The 18,048-nt window shown below is 44.5% G+C and overlaps 1 protein-coding gene across 3 annotated transcripts in view; it reads left to right on the top strand.

Moving 5' to 3' along the window:
* DNMT3A (DNA methyltransferase 3 alpha) overlaps nt 1-18,048 on the top strand; it is a 451,028-nt gene that overhangs the window by 31,660 nt on the left and 401,320 nt on the right. The window contains exon 1 of one of the 3 annotated variants that reach the window (XM_082251153.1): nt 10,863-10,959. The exons of the other annotated variants lie outside the window; for them this stretch is intronic. The gene's annotated coding sequence lies outside the window, so the exon portion shown is untranslated. Of the gene's footprint in view, nt 1-10,862; nt 10,960-18,048 lie in introns of those variants that run through there. 3 annotated transcript variants of the gene reach the window in all.

Genomic DNA, 18,048 nt, shown 5'->3' with positions numbered 1-18,048 from the left:
GAATTGAATGGAGGAATCCCCTCGTTTCGACATTGTATCCTGAAAGCAGGACTCTCCACTGACTGAAAACAGTGATCAGCAGTTGCCCATTGATAACATTTTTCCAGCTTGTATGTTTGACAGAATTTGATGTGAATGATGGACTTCTGTTGAACGGGGACACCTGGTCACTGCTTAACCGACCAAATTTTGATTTGTCTATGGCCAGCTTTAGAGTCCATTCACACTGCCTCGACTTGTGAGGCGACTTGTGTGCCCTCAAGTCGCCCCAAGTTACTTGACATAACAAAAGCAATGTTAATCAATGAGTGCCGTCTTAATTGGCACTACTGAAGTCGCTCCGACTTCAGAAAAGGGTCCTGTACTACTTTGAGGCGACTTGTATCTATCTGACTTGTCCCATAGACTTCAATGGGAGTCGCCTCCTTATCTTATTTGAAGCGACTTGTGATCTGACTTTCCATGAAGAAGAAGGAAATTTATTAGCTAGGCATTCCCCACATTCCCCACTGGACTCCCAGAACCAGAAAAAAAAGATAATTTTTCTTAGTATTTTTAGTAGCACAGGGATAGGGCTCCGCTCCTTTTACACCTGGGCGTTTTTGTTGTAGGCGTTTATTGGGCATTTTTTGGGCGTTTTATTTATTAGCCAGGCATTCCCCACATTCCCCACTGGACTCCAGAACCAGAAAAAAAAAGATTGTTTGTCCAGAACCAGAAAAAAAAGATCATATTTCTTAGTATTTTTAGTAGCACAGGGATAGGGCTCCGCTCCTTTTACACCTGGGTGTTTTTGTTGCAGGCGTTTATTGGGCATTTTTTGGGGGTCTTTGGAGGCAGGCATGACATCTGAACTTCAGTATAGAACAGAAAGTAAAAAAGGAGAGGGCTAAAGCAGGGGATGGCACAACTTAACTCCAAGTTCTGTGCCGATATCTGAAAGCCCATTACGAGAGCAGGGATGGGATATCTAGGCTGTCTTGGGCACGCTGGGTACCTTTTTAACCACCTCCTTCCCAAGCCTATTTTGACACTTCTCTTCTACATGTAAAAATCTACCTCCAAATATTATATATATATTTTTTTTTTTTTAGCAGAGACCCTATAGAATAGAATGGTGTGTGTTGCAATTTTGTGAAAGATAATGTTACGCCGAGTAAATAGATACCTAACATGTCAAGCTTTAAAATTGTATCTGCCCTTGGAATAGCGGCAAACTACGGTGCTTAACATTCTCCATAGGCGACACTTTAAACGCCTTTACAGGTTACCAGTTTAGAGTGGCACAGGAGGTCTGGTGCTACAATTATCGCTCTTGCTCTGACGTTCGTGACAATACCTCACATGTGTGGTGTGATCACTGTTTACATATGCATGCGTAACGTATGCGTTTGCATTTGGGTGTAAGCATAGTGGGACGGGGGAGCTTTACATTTTTTTTTATTCTATTTATTTATTCTATACAATTATTTTTTTTTACTTTTTTTACTTTTCTTTTTTGTACAAACTTTATTGCTATCACAAGGGATGAACAACATCCCTTGTGATAGCATGGGCCATGATAGGTCCTCTTTATGGAGAGATTTGGGGTCTATTAGACCCCAAATCTCTCCTCTGGGCCCCCATGCAGCTGATCGGACCGAGATCGGTCCGATCAGCTGCTTCTCTAGCCGCTGGTGGCCAGGTAAACAAAGGGGCGGGACCAGAAGTGACGCTCCAGGGTTACAGGGGGAGGGGAACGACGTCAGTTCCTCTCTCTCTCTGTCCCAGACAGCCATCACCGCCAGCCGCATTGCTCCCAGCCTCCGCGATGGGATCAGAGAGCCTGGGTGGCGGCGACGGCGAGAGGGGGGTGATACCTCCTTCTGCAACCCGCAGAAGTGATCGCGTGGCTAATTAGCCACTCAGATCACTTCTACTTTGTAGAGAATCGCCGCCTAAAAATAACAGTACCGGAATGATGCCTGCACGGGTTGGCATCTTCCCGGTATAACCACTGAAACCCAAGGACGTACGGGCATGTCCTTGGGTGGGAAGTGGTTGAGAAAAGGAATAGAAATTTTTAGGCAGGTTTAGGAAGCAATGCTGCAGAATAAAACATGAGGGTTTGTTGACACCGCTGCGTTGCCAGTGATCCAATCAGACGAGCAGATTTGTGGGGGTGTTCTGTATACCAACGATGTACAGACAGCCTTCTGGTTGCCATATTGCTAGGAAGTGGTGTTTGAAATGGTTTTTGCCAATTTTACTAAAATTCTACGCGTAGAAATTATTTTTTATACTAACAAATTACAAAATAGTTTGTGTAATTATGTGTACTAGATTAGTGTGTTTTTTAACGCTAAACCCCAACCTTCCCTTCAGACTCCTCTCCTGTTCTACAAATGTTTATTCTGTTTTCGCTGCATACTGTGAGCCTCTCATAGTGAGCATTAGAAGTGGCAGCAAGTCAGATAGAGCCCACCTTATTTATTGGCTGGGGGACGTCCAGCATCATCTAGACCAGGGGTCTCCAAACTTTCTAAGCAAGGGGCCGGTTTACTGTCCTTCAAGCTTTAGGGGGGCTGAACTGTGGCCAGAGCGAGTAGAAAATGCCCCCGCATCAGTGGGCATAAACAATGCCCCATCATTGGTTATAATGGGAGGCCCCATTGTTAGTATCAATGGGAAGAATAGTGCCATTGATGATGTCAGTGGGAGAAATGGTGTCCCACCATTGGTGTCAGTTGATGAAATAGTGCCCCAAGGGCCAGATTAAGGATAGCAAAGGGCAACATCCGGCCCTCGGGCCACAGTTTGGAGACCACTGATCTAGACCTTTCCTCTACAGTTTGACTGTCCCTCACCTCTTTTAGTCATTGGATGTCAGTTCTTTCAGTTATGAAGTCTCAGCATTACATGTGGACATTACTGGGCAAATGCATCCTGCTTAGGAAGGTGTTTTATTATTTGCTGCTTGTATCACGGCGGAGAGCTCTTGAGAGGAGTTCTGAAGCAGGGTACTGTAATGTTTTCAGTACAGCACCCTGCTGGTTCCTCCCACCATCCATGATCTGCCTGCATTGCATAAAGAAATATTGAGACCCAATGACGAAATCACTGGGTAATAGTGGTACGCCAAAATTAAAATTCCAGTGCTGAAACCGAAAATTCAGGATACACGTGGCCGAAAACCGAAAATGAAATAGACGTTTTTTGTTTGTTCTTAAAAATGAAATTGAATTACTGTGGCTGGCATTTTTGCGTTTAAGCCAATGGGACAATATTTTGTATTGAAGTCAATGGGATGAGATTTTGCATTGAAGTCATTCGAACGCGATTTTGCATTGAAGTCATTAGGGGGCTTTTTTTGCATTAAAGTCAATGGGAAACAATTTTGCATGGAAGCAGCAAGGTAGCTACCAAGAGCGTGCCATAATCCAGAAAGGCAAAAAGAAACAAATAGTCTGAACCAACAGACCAAAGGATGGACTTTAAAGGCACATCATAAGATAGACCAAATGACAACAGGATATAAAATTTAAATGCTTTAGTAACATATAAAAACAAATAATAAAACCGAGGTGATGAGCCTCAATTTGAACAACAACAAGTTCAATGCATCCAAGTACAATCTTGTGTCTGAAACATATCATCACTATACAAGTGCATAATATTGGAAGAATGAGCTAATGGTCAACGCATTTCGCGGTATGCTTCATCAGGACCATAGACATAGAAAGATATTCTTAATATAAACACTAGCTCATTCTTCCAGTATTTTGCACTTGCATACTGATGATATGTTTCAGACACAAGATTGTACTTGGATGCATTGAACTTGTTGTTGTTCAAATTGATAAGTCAGTGGGGCACAGCATGTCTTATTTTTCTATCAACAAAAGGCCAATAACCCTATTTTTTGGCAGATGATTTTCTGCGCATCCCTACTGCGTATAAAAGAAGGTATGTAATGGAAACCGGTTTTACCTAAAAAATGAATTGCCGTGTTTATGGAGAGAGGGGAGAACCAGGAGAGACAAAAAATAAGCAGATTAAGCTTCTTTTGATTTAGTGACAGGATCCCATTGAACACAGAGAAGCTGGATGACTCATTGACCTTTCAGTCGTCTTAACCCATCACTTTCGTACTGGCAGCGTGTCTCATCGGGGAGCTTGGTTGTGTCAGACATGTCCGTTCATTGTCTGTGGTTTACGCTCTCCCTCTCTGCCAGTGTCACTTTTCTGAGAACTAAGCACAAGAGGGGTCGGGAATTTGTGCAAACAGACCCCACCCAACATATAACCAGGAAGGGGAACATTCCAGGTGTGAAACCTGCATTCCAGAAAATCCAAGTCATCTGTGATATTACATCCCAAATGCACCTAAACCATTTTATTTGGTTTTGGACGGAGTGGAGGTTAGAACATAAGTTGGAATTTTGCTGCCATTAAAAATGTGGCCCTTCCTTCCTGTCTGGGTGACACTTTGTCACACCTTGCTGCCTGGACACTCTGATGTATGCCGGGTGATAAAACAGGATTGTCCCCTATGGCATTCTGGCTGGCTACAGATGTTACAATCATTATTCAATGTGATGCCCCCATTGCCGCAGATCAAAGAAAACAATTGGAATGCGACGTCTTCCGATCGGTTGTAATGTGTGTAGATGCCTTCATAGGAGAATTCCAATCAGGATACATTGTAGAGGCACAGGGTGTGTTCTGTAAACCGTGCCCTACAGCCATACCTAATACTGGCTGGGAGCCCACCCTGACCTCATTCACAGGCTCAGCACCTGCCACTGCCATTGGAATAAGAGAACAATCACATTACAAGAGACTGTCTGAGGTATCAAGACACTGCCTGAGGTATCAAGACACTGCCTGTCCAGGGGCAGGTCACTTTTACAGAGATTGCCATTGCAGAGAGACTGCCTGTTCAAGGAAAGAGACAGCCAGAAGCTGTCCATATAGAGACAGACAGAAAATGCTGTAATGTATAATTTCATTGCGGGCAGCATAAGCGTTATGGTGCCCCTCCTTTACATCAGAAGCCAGCTGAAGCCATTACCCTTCGTTTGGGCATCTCCTGCCCCTGTGTGGTCTGCTCTAGCTTGCACTCAAGCGACAATTTGGGCCGCAGCTTGCAGCCTACTAGGCCATGCGGCCGCCTCAGTTGGGGGGGTGGCCCCAGCGAGGTTAGATGAAGCCCCTGTTCTTCCTTTTGGCATCTGCTTTTTCCTCCGCTTGGAGGCTGGGATCCGTGCACTTGCGGCTGGGCCTCCACAAAAATTTAGGCCGCGGCCTACTGGGCCATGCGGCCAGCTTGGCGCCTCCCTTAGAAAGGGTGGCGCCGTGGAGGCAGTCTATTTTTGGATGACAGCAATGCTAAAGTAGCTGGCGACCGGGTGGTGCTGCCAGCACGATGGGGGTGTCCCTTGGCAGTGTTTTTACACTTATCTGTGGGTCCCCCTGGTGGCTAATGAAGACTACTCAGATAAAGAGGATGCTTCCTCCACATCTGCAACCGCTCACGAAAAGGCGCTAGTGGATGCACTGGTTGTATTTGTTCGTGATCCTCTAAAGATGAGGGACACAGCTGCGACTGTGACAGGGGCGCAGGTTCCCTTTGGCACTCACAAACCACCCAGAGCAGCAAAAGTTGTTCCTCTTTTTCTGCCTAAATCGACAGAATTGTCACGAAGAAGTGAGGACGACCCAAGCGTCTCCTTGGGGTCCCTAAGCAGTTTGCTTGGCATTACCCCTATGAAGAGTCCCTTTTCAAAAAGTGGTTTGTTCCACCGGCGGTGGACCCTCCGGTTTCCAGGTTAAGCAAAGCAACCATGATTCCAGTTGAAGAGGACCCGGCTGACAACAAAGGCGGAGGCTGTGGCCCGCAATATGTTCACCCTGGCTGACTTGGCAATGAGGCCCTTGTTCACCATTGCCCTGGAGTTGAAAACTCTGACTGAGTGGGCTAAGCTTTTACTCCATGACCTGGAGAGGAAACAGCACCCACCTGCCTTTGCTGAGCTGACGGACCAGCTGGTCCAGGGGCTGCAGTTTATCTGTGCTGCATCTTTGGATGCGACTCCCCTAGTGGCTCAGCTCTTTGTTTCGGCAGTGATCCTTCGGTGTGTCCTTTGGATAAAATGCTGGTCTGTGGACCAGACTTCTAAAAAAAGCCCTGGCTGTTCTTCCTTTTCAAGGAGATTGCCTGTTTGGAGCTACCTTGGATGACATCATTAAGGTTCTCATAGGGGGGAAGAGTACCTTTCCTCCACAGGCTACTAAGGGCAAGGACCCTCGTCGCAGACGTGTGCTCTCCTTTTCGGCTCATAAGAAGTTTTTTTTGTCCCTCAGGATCGACTGACAAGGGATCGAAGCCTTTTCGGGGCTTCCTCTGATGGATCCAAGGGAAGTTGGTCTGGCAAGTCGAGTGCGGGCTTCTCCAGACCCGCAGACAAAGCTCCTTTAGCATTAAGGTGCGCCCTCACCCGTATCTGGTGTGGGGGGACGTCTTCGCTGGTTCCCGGACCCGTGGACATCTCTGGTACAAGACAAGTAGTTCCTCAAAGTCATACGATCTGGATAAAAAGGTTCTTTCCTTCCCCTGGACTGCCCTCTCAGGGGCACGAGCACCGCAGGCTTTTCTCACCCCTCTGGCCTGACAAATGGAGCCCCATCCCTACCATAAAGACATTAGCATTTAGAAAAGAGCCCTGCCTTCAACCTGGGACAATCCTGGTAAACCAGGCCAGAATAAACCCAGATGGAAAAAGGATCCCTCCCCCTGTGCCCACCTTATTATATCAGGAATGACTAACTAGCTCCCCCAAATGGGAAAGGAAACTGCAGGTGCGTTGCTGTAGTACATAGAGCATTCAAAATGAATGGCATCTTAAAGCATGTAATGTGTGTTGCTGCATATTGTGGTATGGTGCCTACCAACATCGTAGAGGCTGCTTATGCAAAGAGAACAGCAGCAACTGCTCATATAGAGAGACTGACAGAAGCTCCTTATACAGGGAGACCAGCAGAGACTGCTCATACAAAGAGACTGCTCATAGATAGAGACTGCTAAAGGCTGCTCATACAAGATCAACAGAGACTACTCATACAAAGAGGGAGCTCATAGAGAGAGACTGCTAGAGGCTGCTCATACAAGACCAGCAGAGACTGTTCATACAAAGAGACTGCTCATAGAGAGACTTCTAGAGGCTGATCATACAAGACCAACAGAAACTGCTCATACAAAGAGACAGCTCATAGAGACTGCTAGAGGCTGCTCATACAAGACCAACAGAAACTGCTCATACAAAGAGACAGCTCATAGAGACTGCTAGAGGCTGCTCATACAAGACCAACAGAAACTGCTCATACAAAGAGACAGCTCATAGAGACTGCTAGAGGCTGCTCATACAAGACCAACAGAAACTGCTCATACAAAGAGACTGCTAATAGAGAGAGACTGCTAGCGGCTGCTCATACAAGACCAGCAGAGATTGGTCATACAAAGAGACTGCTCACAGAGAGAGACTGCTAGAGGCTGCTCATACAAAGAGACTGCTCATAGAGAGACTGCTACAGGCTGCTTATACAGGGAGACCAGCATAGATTGCTCATAAAAAGAGACTGCTCATAAAGATAGACTGCTAGAAGCTGCTCATACAAAGACTCCAGCGGAGACTGCTCATACAAGGAGACTGCTCATAGATAGAGACTGCTATAAGCAGCTTATACAGGGAGACCAGCAGTGACTGCTCATAGAGAGAGACTGCTAGAGGCTGCTTATACAGGGGAACCAGAAGAGACTGCTCATACAATGAGATTGCTCATAGAGAGAGACTGCTAGGGGCTGCTTATACAGGGAGACCAACAGGGACTGCTCATAGAGAGAGACTGCTAGATGCTGCTTATACAGGGAGATCAGCAGAGACTGTTCATACAAGGACACTGCTCATAGTAAAAGACTGCTAGAGGCTGCTTATACATGGACACCAGCAGAGACTGCTCATAGATAGAGGCTGCTTATACAGGGAGACCAGCAGAGACAGCTTATATAAAGAGATAGCTTATAGAGAGAGACTGCTAGAGGCTGGTTATACAGGGAGACCAGCAGAGAATGCTTAAACAAAGACACTGCTCATAGAAAGGGACTGCTAGCTGCTGCTTATACAGGGAGGCCAGCAGAGACTGCTCATACAAAGACACTGCTCATAGAGAGAGACTGCTAGAGGCTGCTTATACAGGGAGACCAGCAGAGATTGCTTATACAAAGACACTGCTCATAGAGAGAGGCTGCTTATTCAGGGAGACCAGCAGAGATGGCTCACATAAAGAGACTGCTCATGGAGAGAGACTGCTAGAGGCTGCTTATACAGGGAGACTAGCAGAGACTGCTCATAGAGAGAGACTGCTAAGGGCTGCTTGTGCAGGGAGACCAGCAGAGACTGTTCATACAAAGACACTGCTCATAGATGGAGACTGCTAGAGGCTGCTTATACAGGGAGACCAGCAGAGACAGCTCATATAAAGAGACTTCTCATAGAGAGAGACTGCTTATACAGGGGGACCAGCAGAGACTGCTCATAAAGAGATACTGCTAGAGACTGCTTATACAGGGAGACCAGCAGAGACTGTTCATACAAAGACACTGCTCATAGATAGAGACTGCTAGAGGCTGCTCATACAGGGAGACCAGCAGAGACTGTTCATACAAAGACGCTGCTCATAGTAAAAGACTGCTAGAGGCTGCTTATACATGGACACCAGCAAAGACTGCTCATAGATAGACTGCTAGAGGCTGGTTATACAGGGAGACCAGCAGAGATTGCTCAAACAAAGACACGGCTCATAGAAAGAGACTGCTAGCTGCTGCTTATACAGGGAGGCCAGCAGAGACAGCTCATACAAAGACACTGCTCATAGAGAGAGACTGCTAGAGGCTGCTTATACAGGGAGACCAGCAGAGATTGCTTATACAAAGACACTGCTCATAGGTAGACTGCTGGAGGCTGCTTATTCAGGGAGACCAGCAGAGATGGCTCACATAAAGAGACTGCTCATGGAGAGAGACTGCTAGAGGCTGCTTATACAGGGAGACTAGCAGAGACTACTCATAGAGAGAGACTGCTAAGGGCTGCTTGTGCAGGGAGACCAGCAGAGACTGTTCATACAAAGACACTGCTCATAGATGGAGACTGCTAGAGGCTGCTTATACAGGGAGACCAGCAGAGACTGCTCATAAAGAGATACTGCTAGAGGCTGCTTATACAGGGGAACCAGCAGAGACTGTTCATACAAAGAGACTGCTCATAGAGAGAGACTGCTAGAGGCTGCTTATACAGCGGAACCAGCAGAGACTGTTCATACAAAGAGACTGCTCATAGAGAGAGACTGCTAGAGGCTGCTTATACAGCGGAACCAGCAGAGACTGTTCATACAAAGAGACTGCTCATAGAGAGAGACTGCTAGAGGCTGCTCATACAATGCAGTGTCCCGCACTGAATATATGTGAACCCAGCCTTAAAGGAAAATTGTACAAGAAAGTTGTATTCTGTATGGCCAGCCTTATTGGTAAATGTTGGTATTTGTATATGATTTTCTAATGATGAATAAAAACTATTCTGTTAAAAAAAATGTAGAACCCCAGCTTAAACAATGGGGTTGATTTACTAAGGGCAAATCCACTGTGCACTACAAGTGCTGTAGATCTGAGGAGGACATGCAAGGAAAATAAAAAAACAGCATTTTTGCTGGCACATGATTGGATGATTGAAATCGCCAGATCTTCCACCCAGATCTACAGTGACTGCACTTGTAGTGCACAGTGGATTTGCCTTTAGTAAATAAACTTTTGTCTTTTTTAGTTTTGGATGGAGTGTGGATGGATTATGGCCGGAATACACGATAAGAAAATCGGCCGAAATTTCCGTTCAGCGAACGATCGGCCGATATTCTACTCGTTAATGCCCAGCCATCAATGACCGATATCGATATTGTGAACGGAAAATACCGTTTGAAAAAAACGAAAAATTCTGTTGTCTCGTTTGCGAATGAACGATATTCTATACATTGGTGTTAAGATCGTTCACTTGAAATCTGTAGAACATCATCACGCTGAACACTGTTTCGACGGTCGGCGGTCAACGGTTGGGCGATATTCGGCCCGTGTATGTTGGAAACGTTTTCGACCAACGAACACTTTTTCATAAGTCGGTGGTCGAATGATCGGGCGATATTCTAGACGTGTATTCCGGCCATTAGAGCAGCCTTTCTTAACCTTTTCAATACAGCGGAACCCTTGAAATAACTTTGCAGTCTCAGGGAACCCCTGCAAAAATATACTTCATCTACAACTCATGATACATTAGTGTGATGGTCAGTGGGAAGAATTACCCCCTTACAGATAGCTAAAAAGATCAATGGTGTCAGTGAGAACTTATCTAAAAGGAAGAAATTGCTCGAGGAACCCCCAGGAACCTCTGGAGGAACCCTAGTTGAGAAACCCTGGATTAGACCTTCTGTCCGGGTTTTTTTTGCTGTATGTTTCCCGATTGGGGGGAAATTCGCCATCACTTGTTAAGTCTATTGAGATTGCCTGGGAGTCCCGGGACTTTCTGCAATAAACTTGTTATCGCGCTGAATCCGCCGCCGTATGTCGGGCTGCCAAGTCCTCGGCTCACTTTTGTCCTAGAAGGTTCTGTCCTCAAGAGCCTCTCTACTTCCTCAACCTTGTTAGCGAGAGAGAAAGAGAGAGAGGAGGAGAGAGAGAGACACGGAAGTGACTTTGTTTGACTCTATAAGTGAACTTGTCTCCTCTTAAAGGGACAGCACATGTTCCAAGTCATCGTAAGACGTTCTTCTGTTGAGGTACGGGCCTGGTGGTGGAGAGAAGAGAGAGGGACACCATCGCTGAGACCTTTAAATATGGATGCTGCTTAATGAATCTTCCAGACGGATCAGTTTTCTAGAGTAAGTTGATTTCTGGGACAGGAGAGCTATGTATGAACCTGGCAGGGGAACGATCACATGGATCTATTTTTAGTAATTTCGCTGAAAGCCATACCGGCATCACTTCTTAGTAATAAATGCCTCACTGGATTTAAAGCGACTCTGATCACTCATACAGAACTTGGTATTATAAAAAATGTAACCCTTCATCTTTTATTGTGTAAATATTTGACCTGTACATGCATGTATGAGCACATAGATGTATTTACAGTATATGTATATATATATTACAGAGAGAGCGACCGATGCATAAAAAATTCAACGTGAGATGTGTGCCACATGGTGCCATCTTTGCTACTGGGGCTATTCATTCATATAATTATGCAGATGTGTCCGGTATAAAATGTTATCACTGCATTTTTGTTTTTTCTATATGCTCGTGGGGGAAGCGGTTATTACAAATGCTGCTTTGTAGTTTTGTACGGAGATTGTGCTTCACTGTTCTCCTCACTATCAGAGCAAGCCTGTTGCCAGAACAAGACAAAAGGTGTTTGATTTACTATTAGACTGTGCATTTTGTAAAGTGTAGTTGCACTCTGCAAGTGCAGTTGCTCCAGAGCTTAGTAAATGAGGTAAAGCTTCACTTTGCAAAGAATACCCAATCACATGCAAGTAAAATAATAAAGCAGCATTTTTGCTTGCACGTGATTGGATGATGAAAGTCAACAGCGCTTCTGCTCATTTACTAAGCTCTGGAGCAACTGCTTTTGCAGAGAGCAACTGCACTTTGCAAAGTGCACAGTCAATTTGCCTTTAGTAAATCCACCCCTATGTGTTAACAGCTTACCCTGAAGTTGGTTTTAGCTCAGCAGTTGTGTTTACTGCTCCTCAGTCTGAGTGTAATGCAGCCTATAGATGATTTGATTTTCTTTTCTTCCATCACTGATAGAAAAAAAGAAAATTGCTTGATTCCCCCATCAACACAGCGCTATTGTGTTTTGCTGCAGTACTCGCATCCAGAACATTTGACAGGTTGGTTGTACCCAAGTTGATAAATGGATTGACTTGGGTACAATGAAAATCGCAAATAAAAGAGTCAGACCTTAAGCTGGATACACACTATACAATTTTTGTTGTTAGATTTCCTTTAGATTTACCTTCAGCAATGTAGTGAAAGGGCCTGCCTGATTGCATGCAAATTAACAGTGTTTAGATTTGACCTCATATTATATGGTTTTGGTAAATCTAAAGGAAAAAATCTAAAGACAATTGAATAGTGTGTATGGCCCATTACTCTACTTTTGTAAGCTTGAATGTATCTAGAGACTGATATGCAACTTTTTCTGCCACATGCTTTCTAGTTGGCTTTTGTACTTCTTTAAAATACTTAAAGGGTCCTTTCACACGGGCTTTGCGCCTGGCAGACTCCGTTTTGCTCAGCGGGGATCGATCTGCCGATCCCCCCTAGGCAGGCGGATGACAGCTCTGTCACCGCTTACTTTGCAGAGACAGACCTGTCAGATCCCCGCTCTCCTCTATGGGAGATTGGATGAAAACAGACCGCCTGTCCATTTTCATGCGATCCGATCCTCCAGACGGATGGAAAATAGGGTTTTCATCCGTCTGGATTTCAGGGACAGGATCGGACCGGATAGCAGCGGGTGTCAGCAGACATGTCACCGCTGACATCAGCTGCTCCATTGAGGTACATGGAGCAACCGATCAGGTCCGCCTGAAAAAACTGACAGGTGGACCTGTTCAGAAAGCCGTGTGAAAGGGGTCAAAGTGTTTGTAAATATGTGTTTAAAAAAATAAAAATAATAACAAACATGCCTGTATATACCTGCTCTGTGCAATGGTTTTGCACAGAGCAGCCTGGGATCCTCTTCTTCTTAATTCCCCGCTGGTTCTTCAGGCCCCTCCTCTTCATCAGGTGCCCCCATTGCAAGGCTCTTCCCCTGGGGGCACCTCTGCAGGCTTGCTCCCGAGTCCCACTGCTGTGTCCATTGCCAGACAGTGGAACTTGGCCTGGCTCCCGTCTCACAGCTTTTGATTGACAGCAGTAGTAGCCAATGGCTCTTGCTGCTATCAATCTGTCCAATGAGGAGAGTAACAGCAGCTGGAGTCGCTGTGCCCTGTGCACATTGCTGGATCGGATTGGGCTCAGGTAATATAAAGGGATCTAGGGGGAAGCTGCAGCACAGATGGTTTTTCACCTTAATGCATAGAATGCAATAAGGTGAAAAACTTTAAGGCTTTACAACCACTTTAATAATAAAAATTGTTTTAAACAAAAATAGTCTGACTTTACAAACAAGAGTACTATTTTATTTGCAATTTTGATGTTAAACACTATAAGCATGTGGCACTGGAGTGGCCCAACACACTATGGTTTGGGTACAACCAGCCTGCCCATATATGGATCTAAATTCGGCCAGTACTTGCTGAACCGGCTTAATTTTGATCTATGTATGTCTATGTCTTTAAGCTGGGTATACCCTAATAGAATTTCCGTCAACTTTTCTCCTTGTAAGAACATTGTAGGAACATTCGTTCATTTTTCTAAACATTAGGGAGGTCAAATCGATGTTCGTTTTTTACCGCAGCAATGAGAAAATTTGAAGGAGCAGGATTAAAAACTTTTCTCAAATGTCCAAATTTCTATCCGTGTATGTGGTTTTTGTTCATTCCATTCCAAAATCTGAACCAGAATTTTCATACCAAATTTCCTAAGAATTTTCATAAGACTTTTCTACTAGTGACTGTATACCCAGATTAAGTGTACTGCTAGAGCACTGTCATCCAAGGCTTTCTGTAGTTGGCTTATCCACATGTTGGTTCTAGCTCCATAGTTGTTCAGCAAGGGTCAGCTCTTGTCTTACAAACCAGCAGTCTTCAGAGCAGTAATTGTGTAATGGGTACTATTCCTCCTGGACAACCTGGTACGCCTAGGTATGGTCGAGGATGTGACTCTCAGGATCAACTTTCGGCTGCTAATCATCAGGCTCAAGAAATGTCACATGTAGCAGAGAGAGAGTTCTTAGCCCTGTGTAAGCTCTGACTAGACCAACATGGAGCTTCCACTGGGCTATTTCTTTTAACATCAGCAGAAGAAAGGGGGAACTAGACAATAAAGGGGAGATTAGTATGAGTAGATCACTTTTGGGGAAGATCACTTTTGGACCATAACTATGAGTGATGAGATAATATGGCAATTCCATGAAGATGCCCTTATCTCTCTGATTTCCTCATCGAAAGCATGTTCTGTAGTGCCTGAGGCCCAACAGCCCAACCTGAGACCCAGCGGCAACCGGTGGCCCTTTGGTGCTTGAGCTCGGACTTCAGTAGTCTTTCATCAGAGCATTGAACTGTAATTTGCCTTTAATGGCAAAAATCTCTCTCTGCCTTCTGTAACATGTCCCCAACCATAGCATGTCTACAGCCTTTGAGAATATAAATACTTAAAATATATACTGAATATTATGTAAGACCCAGCACAGTTTTAAGAACTGCAGTTGAGGTCCCCTAAAGCTTGTAAGTTGACCATCACTGCTCTAGTGGTTTAGAATATTAGTTCAGGGTCCCATAGAAGTCACAGGATCTGCTATGGCTATATGACCCTTGGCTGTTGATTTGTGGAGTGTAATTTTTGCATCTGTTGTCAGCTTTGCCCCACCATTAGGCAAGCCAGCCCATATGCAGTCACGCCTCCAGCCACAGCCTACATGTATTCATGCCTTGCATCAAGCAAATGCCATGTGAGTTTTTTTATCCATATTTCTTTGAATAAAATGTGCATACTTCACTATTGGAGCCCCATTTGTTTTTTGAGGGTATATCTATCCATCTTACATGGAGCATGAATGCATGAGGACACGTTATCCATGATGAGATTGCCGTGAGGAACCTGATGCCAATTTCTGAGTGGACCCTATACGGTTTGACGGTGTTTGTAATCTATGCCCATTTGACCTTCCTTAATTGGGAGTCTAATGTTCTGGTAAGGGAATTACTACTCTTGAGCACAGGGTTCTTCCAGGATTTGGGCCTTCACTACGATGTTGGAATCTTCATTTCATTTAATTTCTGACCCTCAGCACCTGGTTTCACGGACTCTATATGGACTTTTACTAGTCTTTCCATTCACTGGTGTATTGATGCAAATTGATGTACTGATGTATTGATGTAAATCCAATGTTTGGCGCTGTACTTTTTCTACTATTCTTTCCTGGTTTGATAACACCTTTGTATGAGCAGCCTCTTCTCTTTGTCTATCAAGCGCGGCTATCTTCCCTTTTGTTTTTTGCCCCACCATTGCCATAGTTTGCTCTTCGCATTCAATTAGCCTGCGTAAGGAAGGAGTCCTTTTCACACACTGGTCTTCCAATTCACACGAAGCCTGCTTCTGATTCTTCCTCGTTACCAGTAGCTCCATTCATAAGACCTGGAGATGTATCTTCTCTTCTTGGTGACATAAGGTGAATGCAATGTGGTGCCATCTTTGCTGCTGGTGCCAGTTCATTTAATGAAACTGGTGGGTGCAGCCCACAGGTTGATATAGTCTGTCAGAAGAAGGATCTACTAAGGTATATACACAGATCAGCAATAGCCTTATGACCACCCACCTAATATTGAGTAGGTCCCCCTTTTCCTACCAAAACAGCCCTGACCCATCAAGGCGTGGACACCACTAGACCTCCGATGGTATGCTGTGGTGTCTGCCACCAAGTCATCAGTAGCAGAACCTTTTAAGACCTGTAAAGTGTAAGGTGGGCCCTAAATGGATCAGGCTTGTTTTTTCAGCACATCCCACAGATGCTGGATTGGATTGAGATCTGAATAATTTGGAGGCCAAGTCAATATCTTAATCTTCTTGTGTTCCTCCAACCATTTTTGCAGGGTGCATTATCCTGCTAAAGGAAGCCACTGCCATCAGGAACTACCATTTCCATGAAGGGGTGTACTTGATCAGCATCAATGTTTAGGTAGGTGGTACATGTCAGGTAGCATACACATGAATGGCAAGAGCCCAGCTGAACATTGCCCAAAGTACCACACTGTTTTCGCTGGCTTGTTTTCTTCTCATAGTGCATCCTGGTGCCATCTCTTCCCCAGGTAAGTGAAGCACACGCACCTGGCCAGCCACATGATGTAATTAAAATGTGAAAAAGACCAGGCCACCTTCTTCCTCTGTGGTCCAGTTCTGATGCCCACATGCCCATTGTAGGAGCTTTTGCCTGTGGACAAGGGTCAGCATGGGCACCCTGACTGGTCTTTGGCTACACACTCCATACATAACAAACTGCGATACCCATTTTTCTACTTTAAACACATCAACTTCAGGGACAACATGTTTCCTTGCTGTCTGATATATCCCACCGACTTTCAGATGCCATTGTAATGAGATAACCAACGATATTCACTTTACTTGTCAGTAGTCATAAAGTTATGGCTGATCAGTGTATATGATATAACATTAAATATAATGTAGAAACGAGAAGTTCTGTGAAATGGTAATAACACACACGCCGTACTTTCCCTTTAATAAGAAGAATATGATTGGACGGTGCTGAGCCGCCATCACTACCATGCTGTCATTTTTGGTTTACGCTTCTCCTTGTATATAATATGCTCCGTAGCAGCTGCTGGCTTCAATCTAAACATTCCTGATTATTTGAAATATTTTCCCAGGGCGGGAGTGGCGTATTGTATATATAAGAGGGGGAGGGAGGAAAGGGTTAAATGTAATGGTAGTATTGTGGCAGATGACTGATTTACTGCAGCGTTACTGGATTTAAAGGGACCCTGGCCTGAAAAATGTTCATCGCTGTTTGTGAAAAGTGTCCGGCGTTCTGCTGTAGTTAGTGGCAGTGTAGGTCAGCAGAGGAATGCTCTAATACATGCATACTTGTGTACGTTTATTTCTCTGCAACCATGGCTGCTAAAGACCGCTTCAAAACGATTTTTGGTTAATTTTATTTTTTTTATCATTTTCTGATTTATTGTTATTAAGGGCTTGAGCCGTTCACACTATCCTGCGTAGGCTAGTGCGTCTTTTGCTGATCCTTCACTGTTCACTTTACTGATCCTTCACTTAGTGCGTCTTTTACTGATCCTTCACTGTTCACTTTACTGATCCTTCACTTAGTGCGTCTTTTACTGATCCTTCACTGTTCACTTTACTGATCCTTCACTTAGTGCGTCTTTTAATGATCCTTCACTGTTCACTTTACTGATCCTTCACTTAGTGCGTCTTTCACTGATCATTCACTGTTCACTTTACTGATCCTTCACTTAGTGCGTCTTTTACTGATCCTTCACTGTTCACTTTACTGATCCTTCACTTAGTGCGTCTTTTACTGATCCTTCACTGTTCACTTTACTGATCCTTCACTTAGTGCGTCTTTTACTGATCATTCACTGTTCACTTTACTGATCCTTCACTGTTCACTTTACTGATCCTTCACTTAGTGCGTCTTTTACTGATCATTCACTGTTCACTTTACTGATCCTTCACTGTTCACTTTACTGATCCTTCACTTAGTGCGTCTTTTACTGATCCTTCACTGTTCACTTTACGGATCCTTCACTTAGTGCGTCTTTTACTGATCCTTCACTGTTCACTTTACTGATCCTTCACTTAGTGCGTCTTTTACTGATCCTTCACTTAGTGCGTCTTTTACTGATCCTTCACTGTTCACTTTACTGATCCTTCACTTAGTGCGTCTTTTACTGATCATTCACTGTTCACTTTACTGATCCTTCACTGTTCACTTTACTGATCCTTCACTTAGTGCGTCTTTTACTGATCATTCACTGTTCACTTTACTGATCCTTCACTGTTCACTTTACGGATCCTTCACTTAGTGCGTCTTTTACTGATCCTTCACTGTTCACTTTACTGATCCTTCACTTAGTGCGTCTTTTACTGATCCTTCACTTAGTGCGTCTTTTACTGATCCTTCACTGTTCACTTTACTGATCCTTCACTTAGTGCATCTTTTACTGATCCTTCACTGTTCAATTTACTGATCCTTCACTTAGTGCGTCTTTTACTGATGCTTCACTGTTCACTTTACTGATCTTTCACTTAGTGCGTCTTTTACTGAT

This window comes from Pelophylax lessonae (assembly GCF_965119305.1).
Source record: "Pelophylax lessonae genome assembly, chromosome: 3".
NCBI lineage: Eukaryota > Metazoa > Chordata > Amphibia > Anura > Ranidae > Pelophylax > Pelophylax lessonae.
Note: the sequence above shows the minus strand (reverse complement) of the source record. Positions and strands in the feature narration are given on the sequence as shown.